The 17,501-nt window shown below is 38.2% G+C and overlaps 1 protein-coding gene across 2 annotated transcripts in view; it reads left to right on the top strand.

The window, feature by feature from the left end:
* The window catches only part of GMDS (GDP-mannose 4,6-dehydratase), a 619,043-nt gene that overhangs the window by 341,143 nt on the left and 260,399 nt on the right, over nucleotides 1-17,501 (top strand). The gene's annotated exons all lie outside the window — the stretch shown is intronic.

The following is a 17,501-nucleotide window of genomic DNA, read 5'->3' as shown; positions in this document are numbered from 1 at the left end:
AATGGTTTAGTAGTATATACGTGGTAGGCAAGTGATAAAAGGAGGGATAGAGAAAGTGTACTTGCATTTTTCCTGCCAGATTATTTTCATGAACATTTTAAATGCAATAATATTTAAAAGAACATTACTAAAATCAACTTAAAATTTTTATTCAATATATAGTATCATCTGTTCTGTGGACAAAATTGCTTAGTGACTTTGATACAGTGTTGTTTAATGGATTGTAATTTTGGACCTTTGGGTATTTGCAATACTAGTCCTAGTTATTTTCTGGAGGTTCTCTCACACCCATCCCTTTTATAATGGCTCACTCACCTCAGGAGACTTTTTTACCCTCTTCAGATCTTTGTCTTCTGAATTCTCTGATAAGCCGAAAAAGGTTTCAGAGCGTGAGTTCTTCTCCATGTAGTCTGCAGCTGGGTGCTGGCCTGCCTTCTACCCCCTCCACAACCCAAGAAGCTCTTGCCCTAAGATTTTAGGGGCCTACTTACTTTCACAAGGTGCATGTTAAATGGACCTTGAATCCGTGGCACATCTGTGATCTGTGACCAAATAATCTAAGATTTTCAATGGGGAATTGTGAACTCAGACCTCTGGGGTATATCAGACTTGGAGGGTAGGCTCAGGTAGGTTAGCTTTGTCACATTGGGATTTTGGCAGTCTGGATGGTTCTGAAACTGCTCGATGCAGAACCCCCTACTCAGGGCACTGGCTCCCTAGTCTGTATAGTGAGGCCCACACTCTTTGGCCTGATAGTTGAGGCCTTGTCTGGTCTGCCCTAACTTCACTTTGCAGCCTTTTCATTCAGAATCTCAGCTGGGCTTGTCCAGGAAAACTTCCTAATCCCCAGGCACAGAAAGGGTTTCCTCTTCCAGACTTGTATGGCAAGTTACCAACACCAATTTCTACTTTGTAGTGTTCATTTCTGCCTGCATGCTTCATCTCCCCTACTAGGCTTTGTTCTAGAAGCAAGGATCGTGTGCTTCTATAGTGCCTACCAGGGTTTTGTACGCAGTTGATCCTCAGTAAAGTTTGATGAGCGAATGCATGTGTCCTCTTGTAACCTTAATTAATCATCAGAACTGCCCTGAAGTGTGTACGAAATTATAGGCAGTCCCTTCATGGTAGGATTGCCAGATTTAGCAAATAGAATTATAGGAATTCAGTTAAGTTTAATTTCAGATAAATGGCAAATAATTTTTAGTATAAATGTGTCCCAAATACTGCATGAGAATATTTTGCTAGGAAATTACCCATCGTTTACGTGAAATTCAAATTGAACTGGATGCCTTGTATTTATTTGTCACTCCTACTTTGTGGCCTTGGCTAGAGTAGCACCAGGGCTAATTTTGCTCTCCAAAAATGTCACTCCTCAGTCTGGTCATAGACTTCAGATCTATGACATTTTCTTAAGATGCACATAGTTGTGGCAGAAGTTGTACCCAAACCCTTCTGTTCACGAAAAACACCTTCACAAAAATCAGCTGGAACAGGGTATCCTTGTCCATCAGCTATCCTGTACTGAGCACTGTGCCAGTTGCATGGAGGGCATAGTAGACAAGGTGCCTGGCGTCTCTGTGAGAGGGCACATTCCAGGGGAAGGTTAGTCAGTCAGAGAGCAGAGGCACAGTGATGAAGTGCAGTGAGCACCTCGGGAAAGTGCAGCCTGTCCGTGAGCAACCTGATCCATCTTTTGGATCCCCCTAAGCGCATCTGAGTTAAGATATTTCAGGCACAGCCTTGTGTTTGGAGCCCTGTGGGTGTAGCTCATTTGAGAAAGTAGAAGAAACCCATTACAGTTGGCATGAAAAGCTGATGATGGCCCAAGGTAAGGCAAGAGACAAAAAATATGTGGGTCATTTAAGTGAGAAGGAAATTAAAGTTCAGAATCATTGAAGTGATTCTCTGAAATTGTTTCCTTGAACCTATATCCTCTGCTTTTCTGAGTTATTCATTCTCTTCGCCACGGTGTTGCATTGAGAGCAGTTTCCAGCTTCTCACCTCACTTTACTAACCACCCAGTACTTCCCGACCATAGCTCAGATTAATGTTGCCAGTGGAATCGGAAGTGCCGCATTCCTGAACACTTCCCAGGACTTACCTTATTTGCATTTGACCCCTTTCTTCCATGCATTCTTCTCTTTCCTTTCTTCTCCCTTTTGTTACCCCTCCCCTTCTTCTTCCCTCTCTTCTGGAAGTACATCTTGAGCCCCTATTATGTGTAAGGTCTCTTCCCAGCATCGAGGGTACTGCAATGACTAAGCTGCCAAGGTTGCTGCTTCTGGTGAGCTTACACTTTCATGAGATGAGACTCATACTCAAAGACCAAGTACTATCCCAGCTTTGGAGGAAGTCAGGCGTGGTGCTGTGACAGGGTAGCTGGGACAGGGTAGTCAGTGAAAGCAGTGGAGGCCTCTCTGAAGAGATGCCATTTAAACTGACAGTTGAATGATGAGATGGAGCCAGCATAGCAAAGACCCAGGGCAAGCACTTTCCAGAGAGACAGACAACAGCAAGTGCAGAAGCCTTGAAACAGGCACGGGTTTGACTCATTTGAGGAATAGAAAACAAGCTATAGTTTGTGGGACAAAGTAAAAGAGGAGGAGCGTGCTGTCGGCCATGTAAGGACACAGTGAGAAGATGGCTGTCTAGAAGCCGAGGAGAGAGGTCTCACCAGAAACCAGCCCTGCTGACATCTTAATCTTGGACTTCTGGCCTCCAGAATCATAAGAAAAATGTCTGTTGTTTAATCCATCCAGTCTATGGAACTGCTTGTCCTGTCCACTCTCCTTTTACAAAGCCCAGCCTATGGCTTCAACTAGCACTATATACTGAGACCTTACATCTGTCTCATGGTCCAGACCTCTCTCCACCCACCACCCTGCTTCTCCTCCTGAATCTGCCACCTTTGTTCATGTGACCACCATATACATAGTTGTCCTTACCAAAAACGAGGAAGTCATCCTAGAGATCTTCTTCCCTCTTCCTTCTCCTCCCTCCCCCATAGTGAATCTCGGAGCCCTATGTATTCCACTTCCAAAGACATCAGTCAAATCCCTGAGTCAACATTCATTCCTATTAGCATCACCTATAATTTGGAACTTTGTTATCTTTACCTAGATAAGGGCTCCTAAGCTGTCTGTCTGCAGTTTAGGTATTTGATGGCACTTATGGTTGTAGGTCACACTTTGATGGCACAAAGTCTATACCACTATCCAGAATATAATCTGGATCATGTTATTCCCTTGTTCAAGTGTCCTCACAATAAAATCTAAATTTGATACAACTATATGCAGCATACAAACACCTTCATAGTCTGTCTCTGCCTCCCTGTCTCACATTGTCTCCTGCTATTCACACGCCTCTCTCCTCACAGCACCAGCCCATTTACCATTCTGAGAAGTTCCCGTGTGTTGTCATCCCTCTGTACTTTTACACATGCTGTTCCTCCATTTGAAATTCCCTCCACCTTTACCCTACCTCTTCACTCTATTTTCCACTAGACTTTAAGCTACTTAATGTAAGGACCTTGTCCTTCCAACTTATTACCCTCACCACTTAGTTTTCAGTAGTTGCCCTGTGAATTTTGTTAAGTAAATAAATGAATGTGTCCTAAAGGCCTTAGCTCAGTGGTTCTCAAAAGGGGGTGATTTTTGTCCCCCAGGGGACATTTGGCAATGTCTGGAGACATTTTTTATTATCACATCTAGTGAGTCGAGGCCAGGGATGCTGCTAAACATCATCCTACCGTGCATAGAACAACAAAGAATTATCCAGCCCAAAATGTCAATAGTGGCAAGTTTGAGAAACTCTGCCTTAGCTTCTGTCCCTTAGGGAGCTGTCCTTCCAAGCCAAGCTACCTGCCCCCACAAGCTCTGCTTGTGCTTCTGTTGTGGCTTTTAGGAGATTCCTTGCTGATCATGGCTTTACTTTTCCATACCCCTCCTAGATTCGGCTCCTTGAGGCCAGGAACCTCTGTGCCTGCCCTGAGGCTCAGTAAATGATAATTGAGTAGAAGAATGAATGAAGAAGGAGACGAACAGTAGAAGATACTAATGCAAATTTTGCCTTTGTTTTAAACATACGTCAGCTCTGCATCTCTGTATCTGGTAGTTATGATTGGAAATGCAGAGGGACCAGGTGGAGCATAAACGGAGAACTGTGCAAGAGCCTATTGCCCTCTGGGCATTAGTGTCAAACAGACTCTAGATAATTGGTATGCAAGTTCGTTTTGTTATTTGTTTCTACTCTGTATTAACTGGAATTTATATAGGAGAAGGTCAAAGGAATAATTATTTAAAGCACTGCTGCCCAGTAGAAGATTCTACAGTGTTAGAAATATTCTGTATCTGCGCTGTCCAGTACAATAGCCACTAGCTACATGTGACTCTTGAGCGTTTGAAGTGTGGCTAGTGCAATGAAGTAGCTCAATTTTCAATTTTATTCATTTTAATTAAAGTAAACTTAAATGGTCACATATGGTCCATGGGAATGTTGTGTTAACCTCATCACGGCTCATCTTAGGCAGGGAAGAATGATAAATAACACAAAGTTCTAAAAAGTGAAAAACAATGTGGTGGGAAAAACAGTCCGTTTTTCCAGAGACCTTAATGTTCTGGGTCACCTCTTCAGTGTGTGGTAGATGGAAGGCAGGCTTAGCTGGGCAGGAGTTGAAAAGGATGACAGGCAAGCCAGGTACCATCCTCAGACACTCCCAAACTCACAGCCCATGGAGTAAAATTACTCCATGTCAAACCATGCTGCAATAATGTGCTGTAAGGACGCCTGGAGCCACTCTGACCTTTGAACGGGTTCTGCGAGTGCCGCTTTCAAATGGGGGTGAGTATAAATTAATTCCAGAAGAGATCAAATTTGTTACGAAATTTTAGAGCCTATTGGAGAGAAAAGAATGTCTTTTGGTTTGGAATTTACTTTGAGGGGATGTGATTTTTTTTTAAATAAGTTTTTAAATTTTTAATAAAATAAGTAAAATCCCATAGCCCAACCAGCAAATATATTTTGAATGCCTGTTGCTATGCCCCCAATATCCATAGGCACTGGGGCCATATTTAAGAGGACTGTAAGATACAATCCCGAAACTCCATGGAGCTCAGAATCTTTTGCATAAAAACTTGATTTTTAAAAATATTATTTTTTTCATTCCTAAACTATTTCTTTGTAATACTTTTGGCAAAATAGCCTGTGGTATTTGGTATATATTTATTCCCTTACTAGGTATCTCATTGTGGAAATAAAACAATAGGTACAACATTTTACCTTCTGCGTAAGAGAAGAAAGATTTAGGTGAAAATGAGATAAATGTGTGTTACCAGTTTGAAAATGTAAAGAAAACACGAAGCAAAGCAGTATGTAAGATGTTTAATATCGTTATTCCCTCCTATTTTATTTTAATATTATGAAATGTTTTAATATTAAAATTAGATGGTTATTTAAAGAAGGAAAAATTTTCCACAACCAGATGATTTTAATAGGACAATATTAATATATGTCTGTAAAATCGTTTTGCTTGTAACTACACCTTCATTCTTCCAGCAGAATTCCCCATAGCTTTTCTCAGAGTGGCAGTAAGATCAGATTAGAAGTGTGACTAAAATATTATTGCAATCAATTAAAGCATTAGGCTCATAAATTGATCAATAATTTTTGAGAACATGATAGGTCATAATTTCTTTTAATTGAAGAAAAATGTGATAGCTAAGATGAAAAGACGTGTTTATTTTTGTGGCAGGTATTCTGTGATTAGCTAATTAAATATTTTCATCTGTTAGGGTGACCTCTTGTCTCTCGGCTACATATTGACTTTCACAACTGTGCCTTCCGTCCTTCTGATTGCAGTCAAGAGAAACCAGATTCTTCTCAGCCACCTTCCTTCCAGAGAGCTCCCTTTGGAGAGGAGTGTTCACTGAGCTTCCGTGGTCTAAACCCAGAGGTCTCAAACTTGTAAAAAGGTTCATGGCAGGTCATATATTTTTTAGTATATTTTTTAAAGGGTTGGTTGAGCTAATTTAATTTCTTATATTCATTAATTCCTCTCCTTCCATCTCCAGCCCCCTCTGAATAAATGGCCCTTCACATGAATCCAATTGAGCTTCAATGCACCTTATTCACATTGCCTTTTATTGCAAGCCACATTCCAGCCAGCTGTAAGATTGCCCAGCTGCCTCAGGTTTCCCGATTTAGCTCTGGAAATGATTTCAACATGGCAAAAACTTTTCACTGACCAATTTAGAAAACAGGATTCAATTTGTGAAGAAAGTCCAAAACAGCAACTGAAAATGAAAAAGAGGATGGAGAAGGTTGGGACAAGGTAAACAATCAGAGAAAGGAGATGAGAAACCTTAGCAATTCTCTTCCTGGTGCTCCTTCCTTCTTCCCTACCCGGGCCCTGGTTCCATTTTCTTAAATTGAGGTAGGATGGGGAGGAGATGGGTGGGGGAGCTCAAGCTGAAAATCAGTTTTTAGCCCTATACTTTTGTCACTCTCCTTGGAGCTTCTCTTCTTGGCTTCAGTTTAATTTCAGCACTGGTATAAACAAGGGGCTAGTGTGGAACTCTCTCCTGGCAGCTGGAGGGGAATGGGCAGCAGTGGCCAGGATGAGGTTTATTGTGGAATCAGAATCACATGGTCTTATCTGGGAGCAGCCGTAGGAAGGGGAAACAGTTTGCAGCTGTGAGTGAGAATGCACGTGTAATCAAAGTAGGGCAAGGCATCAAATGTTCACATTTACAAGGCTGGGGGTAAAAAATAGTAACACTTCCCTTTTACAAACAGCATTGAACTTAAAGCCACCCTGCTAAATTTGAGTCTGTCTATTAGATCCAGAAGTTATTTTGAAGTAATTCACATGATGTATTAAAAGGTTAATTAAAAGTGGATTTATTGTGGGCTTTGGTAAAAGATATGTTATTGAAATGCACACAGGCAGATTCTAGATTCCAAAGGCTGATTGATTTCAAAGTCTGGAGACCACATACTTCTAGGTAAAAGTTGTGTATGTGTCATTGCTTTTCTCATAGGGTATATACCTCGGTCTCTCCCAGGAGAAAAAAAAATCTTGTATTTAAATATGAGCATAGTTTAATTATAGCTGCTACTTATATCTCTATGTTGCTTCTGTTATATGGAATTTGTGATATCAAAATAAGCAAGTTTATTATTCATAGTTTTTCTTGCAAAGAACACTATATCAAGATATAGTGTTGAACACTATATTCAAGATATTGAATAATTTCAAAAGCCTGATACCTTCAGAAGTTAATCATTGACCATAACAATTTATATGTTTAGTTATATCATTAGACATAACTACTACTAAATGTTGATAGTTGATAGAATTTTTGGAATTCTTTGGTTTCACTAGCCATTTCAGCATCTAGAAGAGGTATTGATGTAGTCACATAACCTCAGACACTGATACTATTTCCCAGGTCTCAGAATCCTAGTCTCTGTCATCCTAGCCCAGAGGTTCTCAAACTTCTAGCGTGCATAAGAATGACCTGGAAGTTTTGTTAAAACATAGATTTTTTTGAGCCCTATCCCAAGAGTTTCTCATATGTCTGAGTGGGTCCCAAGAATGTACATTTCAAACAATTTCCTGGGTGATCCTGCTGCTGTTGCTCTTGGTACCACATTTGGAGAACTACTGTCCTAGCCATTCACCCACATCCTGACCCAACAATAAGAAAGTGTTAACCAATTTTTAAAAATTCGAGGTTCTGGAGATCTAATGTACAGATTGGTGACTATTCTTAATACTGTATTGTATACAGTCATGCACCGCATAATGAAGTTTCAGTCAGCAATGGACTGCATATACGATGGTGGTTCCGTAAGATTAGTAGCATATAGCCTAGGTGTGTAGTAAGCTATACCATCTAGGTTTGTGTAAGTATATTCTATGATGTTCACACAGTGACGAAATTGCCTAATGAGGCATTTCGTTATGTTCTTATCCCTGTCATTAAGCGACACATGACTGTACTTGAAATTTTCTATGAGGGTAGATCTTAAGTGTTCTCACCATGAAATGAAAAGAAAAAGAAATGGTAACTATGTGAGGTGATGGATATGTTAATTAGCTTGTTTTTGTGGTGATCATTTCACAGTGTATACAGATATCAAAATATTAATATGGGGCCGGCCCGGTGGCATAGTGGTTAAGTTCACACACTCTGCTTTGGTGGCCTGGGGTTCACAGGCCTGGATCCTGGGTGTGGACCTATGCACCGCTCATCAAGCCATGCTGTGGCAGTGTCCCATATACAAAATAGAGGAAGATGGGCCCAGATGGAGCTCTGGGCCCATCTTCCTCAGCAAAAAAGAGGAAGATTGGCAACAGATGTTAGCTCATGGCCAATCTCCCTTGCCAAAAAAAGAAAAAATTGTACACTTTAAATATATACAATTTTTGTCAGTTATATCTCAATAAAGCTGGAAAAAATTAGCCTATCTGTCTAAATTAGGAGCTCAAATATTTATGCTAACTTGGTAATTTCTTTAAAATAAGTTGAAAGTTTTCTGATCATCCAGGACTGCCCCTAACATTTTTCCAAATTAGCATAATCTATTCTAGAAGATCAGGGGTTAGGCTAAGAATATGAGTGGGCTGTTGCTCTAACACAGCCATTCATAGCACCCGTTTATTCCGTATCTTAGCACAGTAGACTCCTCTGCTTTGACCATCAAAAGTATGGTAGCTTGGATTTGGAACAGCTCAGTATGCCAGATTAGATATGGATTTATTTATCAACTATCCTGAAGCCAACAGTAGTGAGCATTTGATTTAGGACAATGCCAGTGAGAATATAAAGGAAAGAATGAATGAGGAAAACGACTTGTAGAGGTGGAAACCACATGGCTTGACAAATGTTTGTGCATGGGAAGCAAAGGAAAGAATCAAAGATGACTCCACGTATCAGACCAGAAGAAGATATGGCAGTGTTATTAAAAAAGAAAAAAAATCAGGAGTTGGCCTTGGGAAAAAGAATAAGGCTTGATTTTTAAAATATTAGCACATACATTTGTGGACAGTGGGTTTTCAACAAGGATACCAAGATAATTCAATGGGGAGAGAACCTCATACAATACACAAAAATGAACTCAAAATGGATTGTAGACATAAATGTAAGTGCTAAAACTGTAACATTCTTAGGAGAAAACATAGGAGAAAATCTTCCCTTGAGTTAGGCAAAGCCTTCTTAGATATGACACCTAAAGCACGAGCAACAAAAGAAAAAATAGATACACTGGACCTCATCAAAATTACAAACTTTTGTTTCATAGGACACCATCAAGAAAGTGAAAAAGCAACTCTTCAAATAGGAGAAAATATTTGTAAATCATATATCTAATAAGGGATCTGAATATATAAATAACTCTTAGAACTCAATAATAAAGATGAATAGCCAATTAAAAATAGACAAAGGATTTAAATAGACATTTCTCCAAAGAAGGCATTCACATGACCAGTAAGCACATGACAAGTTTCATCATTAGTCTTTAAGGATATGCAAATCAAAACCACGAGATACCACTTCACACCCACTCGAATGACTATAATAAAAAAGACAGACCTGTAACAAGTGTTAATGAAGATGTGGAGAAATTGAAACCCTCATTCATTGATGGTGGTAACGTAAAATGGGTCAGCCACTTTGTAAAAACGTTTGGCAGTTCCTCAGAATGTTAAATATGGGTGTATATCTAAGAGAAATGAAAACACATGTCCACACAAAAATTTGTACACAAATATTTATGGCAGCATTACTCATAACAGCCAAAAAATAAAAACATCCCAAAAATCCATCAGTTGATGAATAGATAAAATGTGGTATATCCATACAATGGCATATTATTCAGCCATAAAAAGAATGAAGCTCCGATGCATATGACAGCATGGATGAACCTTGAAAACATTATGCTAAGTAAAAGAAGACAAATCTAAAAGGCAACATATTGTATGATTCCATTTATATGAAATGTCCAGAGTAGGCAAATCTGTAGAGATGTAAACAGGTTAGTGGTTGCCAAGGATGGAGAATGACTGCTAATGGGTATGAGATTTCTTTGGAGGATGATAAATATTCCAAACTTAGTTTGTGCAGATGGTTGTACAACTCTCTGAATGTACTAAAATCCATTAAATTGTGCAATTTAAATGGGTGAGTTGTATGGTACGTGAATTATATATCAATGAAGACGTTTTTTAAAAAGAAATAAAAATGTTAAGAAACCAAGAGTACATTTAAGGGTGAAGTCCAGTGAATGTTTGGAACTTGGGAAAGAGGTCTGGGCCAAAAGGGAAGATTTGAAGCTCTGCGTAGAGGAGTGGGTGAAGCTGTGGAAGTAAAGCAAGTATCCAGGGAGAATGTAGAGGGAAATTAGTGAAGCTGTTTGCATGTAAAACCTGGGAACACAGCTCTGTTTTTAAGGATCAGGAAGAAGTCAGATGAAGAATGGTCTGAGAGATAATAAGGGGAACCAAGATGGTACAGAATAAAGGAGAGAAGCAGATTCACAGAGGAGGTAGTTAACAAAGGTAAATGCTGTGGAATGACCAAATAAATATACGATTGGCTTTGATGTTTGGGAGACTGTAATTTTTCAGTTAAGTGCAATGGAGGTGAAACCAGATATAAAGTTTTAATGAATGAGGCTTAAAGAATATATTATAGATTAGTTTTTCAAGGAGTTTGGGTGGAAAAAGAAAGAAGAAATTTCTGAGGGTTGAAGGAAGGTTCTGCTGTGGATAATGATAATGACATTGCTTAAAAAAGGAAAATCTTAAGAATATTTAGAGGCAGAGGGAAAGGACCCAGGAGAGAGGAATGACTGATAATTAGGGCAGAACAAAAGAAAATTTATAACGAAATGAAACTCTGGATCTAGGCATTATAAACACTTAGTACCACCCCACCACCTCCAGAGCCTCTTCTTCCCATTTTGGAGGTAGGTGTAAACTACAGTGTAAATCTTTTTATTTTTTTACTTAATGAAAAATACCTACAGCCATTGATAACTTGTCATTTTGTAAAATGTTTTCAAAATCTGTGCTCTTTCTGATACTGGGGACTTTTCCTTGTGAGATGCCCCGTGGTATGATGACCTGAGGGTCCAGCATTGCCTCTTAAGAGCTTTGGCACAGTTTTCAAACCTCTCCAGGTATGTAGTCTCAGCTCTAAAATGGTAACGATAATATCTACTTGCAAGGTTTTTATTAGGATTGTTGAGAAAGTATTATTGAAAAATATAGCTGCTAAATAATTGGTGAAGAATAAAGCCCTACAAATCTTCCTCAGCAAAAAGAGGAAGATTGGCAACAGATGTTAGCTCAGGGTGACTCTTCCTCAGCAAAAAAAAAAAAAAAAAAAAGAATAAAGCCCTAGAATAAATGTTCATCGGTTCTAACCTAGGGCCATTTGCTTACCCTCTCTATGCCTCTGTTTTATCATCTGTGAAATGGGTATGATAGAGATCTTATCTCACGCGATTGTTACAATGAATAAATGAGAAAATGCATGTTAAGTACCGAGCCTGGCACATCGTAAGTGCTCAATAATTTAAAGTGGCGGCAGCAGCTGCTGCTGTTACTACTACTCAGTAAAAAAGCTAAGAAGCAACAGAAAAAAAGAAAAAAGTTTCACTAGTTGTTAATGAGAGCTAACCAATAAGAATTAGCTCTACTGATTTAATCATTTATTCAAATTAAAGCCTGAAGCTGTTGTGATAAAGTTTACCATCTGCTAAAATAGTCAAATCTAATCTCTTATTATAGTAACTAAGCAGTGCTACCTCTGACATGCCAACTTTAGTTGCTTTTCTCTCAGTCATTAGTGTTGATAAATGTAATAACATATTGTTTTTGTTCTTGATTTTTAAATTTGATTTTAAACTTAATTTTTAATTAATTGAAATGAAGTAGATAAAGCACAATGTGAATTGATTATTGTTCACTGCAAAATTCCTGGGTCAGAGTAAGATGCACTAACAAGTAATCTTAACGGTACTTTTTCTAATTTAGGGAACTATTAATGAAGTAGCAATCAGATTCATAGGCCACTGTAAATGAAATGCCTTAATAATATAAAGCCTACTTGCATTCACAGCAAGAGGATCCCTAATTTATGTTTACCTTTCCATCCTGATATGTGATGAAGTTATTTGATTTATTGCAGAATAAAATCTGTGCCATTTCTGGTCATTATCATTTTTCCATTGATATTTTAGTGCTTGTTACAGTAGAATTCCAACAGAATTACACAACTGAGAAAGAATGATTTGATAGGTCTTAAAAGTATATACGCTGATGGATTTCTGATGGAGATTGAACTTGATGGTAGTATGTTAAGTTCTTGAAGTTGGAAATTAATGTTATATTTTTAGGAGACATTCTTGGCATTGCTTTTACCTTTTGGGAGGAGGGGAGGAGGAACATCATAACTTTTCTTCTTTTCTCAGACAAATGACCAAGCAGGAAATTTTTTATAAATTACAGAAACATTCACTTTGAATAGCATGCTGTGATTCCCAGCTAAGTCACTTTGGTTCACCCTATCCTTCACATTTCTGCAGGCAGCAGTAATCAAAGCAGTATGGGAACCATGCACAGTCTGATTTGTCATTGCAGCCCAGTGAGTTCAGAAGTCTGTGTTTTGGGGTGTAGAACAAGAGGAAAGTGTGAAGCTGGACCCTCTGCCTGTGGCTGGATGGCCCTGCAGTGCCTCAGGCTGGCCTGCCAATGGAGTGGTTTAAATAAATAAATGTGGGCTTCATTCTCTAGACCAAAGGACACAAGTATCTTAGGGAATGGCAGGTGGGTGGTCACATAGGAGAATGGAAAGGATGGAAACATTGGAGGGGAAGCAGGCAGCCCATGGACTGGTGAGGTAGACTCTGTTTGCCCCTTGACACCTAGGGAGCCTCAGAGGCCAAGGAACAATCGTGGTCTTGCCTCGTCATTTCCCACTGGGATCTTTATAAACTAAAAACACAAGGGTGTTTTTAACACTATGAAAACACTCTTTTGTCCCTTTGCCTTTGAAGTCTCCAGCCAATGTCAGTTTAGATATATCCCACCATTTCTCCTACTCTTCCTTGGAATGAGAAAGTGACATAAAGTTCAGATTAAACACTTGCCTTCTTTACTTGGATTTGCAGACACATTAATTTGATATATGATGAAGATAAACAAGCAGAACCAGAGAATGAGTGGGAGAATCCACTTATTCTAAGATAGGTTTTCTTTTTCAACTTCAAGATGAGAAATAATTATATTTATCTCTGTAGCATGGAGATAACTGGGCTGTAAATTAATTTCCATGCAGGCTTTTCTAATAAATTACAGAGTTTTGTTCTTTTCCAGAATCAGAAGTCCAATATGGCGTTTCTGGGTCAAGTGCTCTGGGCCTTCTGACCCTATTTCTTTACAATAAGGGCTTTATCCCCTTAAATCCGTAAATTATTTGAAACATCCTCTTAACTTCTCAGAGGAGATGTGCCAGATTGCTTAAATATTTCCTGTTTTATCAGAGTTCTATATTCATTTTTCACTTGTTTCAACGTAGTTTCCTCCTATAGTTAAATCAGCATTTCAAAATTTAACATTGAGTAGGGAGCTTGCAGATAAATGATAGAACTTTGTCGCTTAAACAGATAAGTCTTGGGCCACTTCCAGTAGGTAAATAACTTCTATGCAAGCAGTTTAGAAGTGATCAGCTACAAGGTCAAGCAGCTCAGGGCACTGTAGCCCAATGCACTTTTTAATGAGTAAATCATTGCTGACTGGTGTTCTTGTAATTTAACTCCTTTTTAAATATACTGCCCATGAGTTATGCCCCTAAAAAGCAAGTGAGGTACCCTAAGGGCCAGAAGGATACTGGGAACATTCACAAATGAGCATGACACTAATGTGAACCAATGGATTATTTGCATTCCACTGCTTCAGTTATCACTTAGTTCCTGCAGGCTCCGATGGCAAGCCTGTGGACTGCGTTATGTTAGCCTCAAAAATAAATGCTAATATCTGCAATGTTTTCACATTCCCCACCATATTTGGTAAATTGTACTCGCTTAGCCCCCTAAAGGCTGCCAAGAGTCTTGTTGGCAAAAATGCCACTTTGGTGAAGACATAACTGACCACCAGTCCTATTTGTAGACTTTCCCCTGTTGACGCTGCATCATTTCCTCCCCCAGGACTCTGGGATTTGTGCTTTTTATTAAATGTGATGACTTGAGTTATATGTAAATTGCCATCTTATATCATGTTTTCCTTTGTTGGCAGTGTTTTGATCTTTGGATAATTCTCCCAAAGGAAGTTCTCAACTGTATAAGTTTAATGAATGGTTGTATTGATCTGTTTTTCAGATATTTGATTGGGTGCTTGGGACAGTTAGTGAGAGAAGTAAGATACAGGGGTAGAAGGACAATGACTGAGTAATTCAAATTCCCACATGTAGGTTGATCATGGCCTTTTCCTTAAATTGAGGCTCTTGCTCTAATTATATATCATTCAATTATATCAAAATCTTTGCGAGTTGAAAATTGTATGCTAAATATTAATTAGGTGGCCATGTTTTATCCATCAATACTAAATAAACTGGAAGTAGAACTAGGTAATAAATTTTGTAATAATTGAAGAATATTTAATTTTGATTAAACATGTAATAATGTATTTGAGTCTAATTTTATTTGATCAATAAGGAAACATAAAACATATGGGGTCAAAATTCCTTTTGGGTATATTTTATATATAAATTAAATTAACATTAAAATTTAAATGTTAGTATTTTAATGATAAAACTTTTTATCACTTGGCTTAGTGTACAAAATAATTTGTACATATTTAGGTAGGAGGAAAAGTCTCTAGGTACCAGGCGTGCTGACTTTTAGTCCCATATCTGCTCTTTAATCTATGCATGTTTATGCAAGTTAAAGACTCACCTAAATTTTTCAGTAAGACTGGCTTTTAGAGTAGATACGTGATATATCTGAGGGCCCTTCTAGCTTTTAAAATCTGTTTTGTAATATATGTGGAAAGATCTTTTTATTATTTAAATTAGTCGTTAAGATATTTAATTTGTGTTTAATTTTTCTTCTTTTTATTACTAACTTTTAAAATCCATTGATCAATGTATAAAAAATAGATCAATGGACAATTGTGATTAATTCTATAAAATTATATTTTTTAAGAAATAAAGATTTAATGTATGTATTTTTAATGTCACAAATTACATATATGTAAAAAGAATGCTCCTTTTCTCTAGGTAATGGCTTGCACTACTGCCAACATAGCTACCATTTTATGCACTTCTGTGAACCAGCCTAAATGACATATACTACTTCATCTAATCCTCACAACAATATGCTTGATAGATATTATTAACTCTGTTTTACAGATGGAAAAAACTGGAGCTAAACCCAAAGGCATGTAACTATAAAGACAGAGGAATTCTGAATTGGATAACCCATGCTTTTTTCTGTTACATCATGCTGCCTAATCTTTATAAATCCATTCTTCAACATCATCAGATAATGCATCCAAGAACCAAAGAATTTAAAGATCCTATCTGTAGCCATGTTAGTGCTTATTAAATAATCAGTGACAAAAATTGTGTTAGGTTCTCTTGATCACTGACTGTCTATGACTGTAGGTCATTTGTCAGGTATTGCTAATGGTGTTCGGTTTAAGACTGAATTTTACAGTTTTTTTCCCCTCCTAATAAGTTCGTATGTAGAGTTTCTTCATTTCGTTATTTCTTTCTCTTCTTTTTAAGTGATCCTAAGCCATGATCATTCTAATTGCAAAATATGGAATTTTTTTAGTCAACTTGTCATCCAATCCTAAGAGCACCCAGGGAGCACTTCTGATTACACTTCGCTTTATTTCATCCCTTTTGTTCGTGTTTGAGTGTATGTGTATGTGCTCACGTGTATGTACATCCTCATACATGCTCAACTAAATGGAGGATGATTTCAGTTATAACCAATATTTGTATTTCTAAGTCATATTGTATCTCCATTTTTATTTTATTTTTATTGTGTGTGAGGAAGATTAGCCCTGAGCTAACATCTGTCGCCAATCCTCCTCTTTTTGCTAAGGAAGACTGGCCCTGGGCTAACATCCGTGCCCATCTTCCTCCACTTTATATGGGATGCCGCCACAGCATGGCTTGACAAGCCGAGTGTCGGTGCGCACCCGGGATCCAAACCTTGGGCCGCAGAAGCACGCACTTAACCGCTGTGCCGGCCCCTGTATCTCCATTTTGAAAAGCCAATTAAATAGCTCTTTGCATATCCTCACTGAGAGTACTATGCATGAGTTTTTCTCTATCTCCAGTTCTGAGGGACCAAGGGCTGTAAAGAATTCTCAGACCCCTGCTGCCTGGTAAATATGCTTAATTTAGACAGCATAAACTATGTTCCAGTTTGAAAATGCCACACCACGTTTTTAAGCCAGTGCCTTCCTTGGTTGTTTTAGAAAAGAAGTTCTAAAAATAAATTACTCACCATAAATAAACCTACTTATATGTGTGTTTAAAAATAATCATTTTGATTATCTTCTGTGGACGAAGCTTCCTTGATATAGGACCTTATCTGTGAAAAGACTATTAACTTTTTCTGTAGCTGCAAGACTTGGAATCACACTGCTCTCTCTTTGTGGTTTTCAAAAGTTATGTCGGCCTCCTTGTACTTGTAATTCTTGCCAGATCTTTCTGACTTTTGGTCAACTTGCCAGATCTTGAGTGATGTCTTTGCTTCATCCCGCTGTGCATCTTGCAGGAAAGCAGATGCTCTTGATCATTTGAGTAATCTGAATCCTGTTATTTCCAGTAAACTCAGTAGGATTTCTGGGATGAGAGTTGGAGCAGTCCTGCTGAAACACTGAGAAGAGAGATGTGAGGTTTACTGAAAAACAGAACAGGCATTTTTTGGTAGATAAATTTGTCTCATTTACATGGCTCTTATTTTCATCACATCTTTGCGGTTTTAAGTAGAACACATTATTTCTTCAGATTCACTTCTTTTGACTTTATCGGTATTGCCCTTGCAAGGCTATAGAGCAGAAATTTGTGATGATGTACTTTAGGAATTTATGCAAAATCCCTTTACTTAAACCTATAGTCAGCCTTCTTTTTTCTTAGAAAGTAAGCTGTCTTAATTTCCAATCTCAGTTGTTTGGTTTTTTTAAATCACTTAATGATTTTTTTAAATTTTTCATCTTGTAAGTTTGATTTTCAAGACAAGGACTTGGCTGCAAATAGGTTAAAATGTAGTATAGAATATTATAGCTTCTCTGTTTTTGTTTCATCTCCTTATTCATTTCTTCCATGTTCTGGATACACATCCCAAGTTTATTGTCTGGATCACTGGTTCCATTTCTGTAGGAAAAGGCTGCTTTTCCAGTGTGTTTGGTCTGTTTGATTTCTCTATGTCCCCCTTTTCCTCTTGCCCATTTTTTTCATTTAATAGATGGATGTTTTCTT

Source organism: Ceratotherium simum, chromosome 13 (genome assembly GCF_057802395.1).
Source record: "Ceratotherium simum simum isolate JZ-2026a chromosome 13, ASM5780239v1, whole genome shotgun sequence".
Taxonomy (NCBI): domain Eukaryota; kingdom Metazoa; phylum Chordata; class Mammalia; order Perissodactyla; family Rhinocerotidae; genus Ceratotherium; species Ceratotherium simum.
This window is presented reverse-complemented; position numbering and strand designations above follow the sequence as displayed.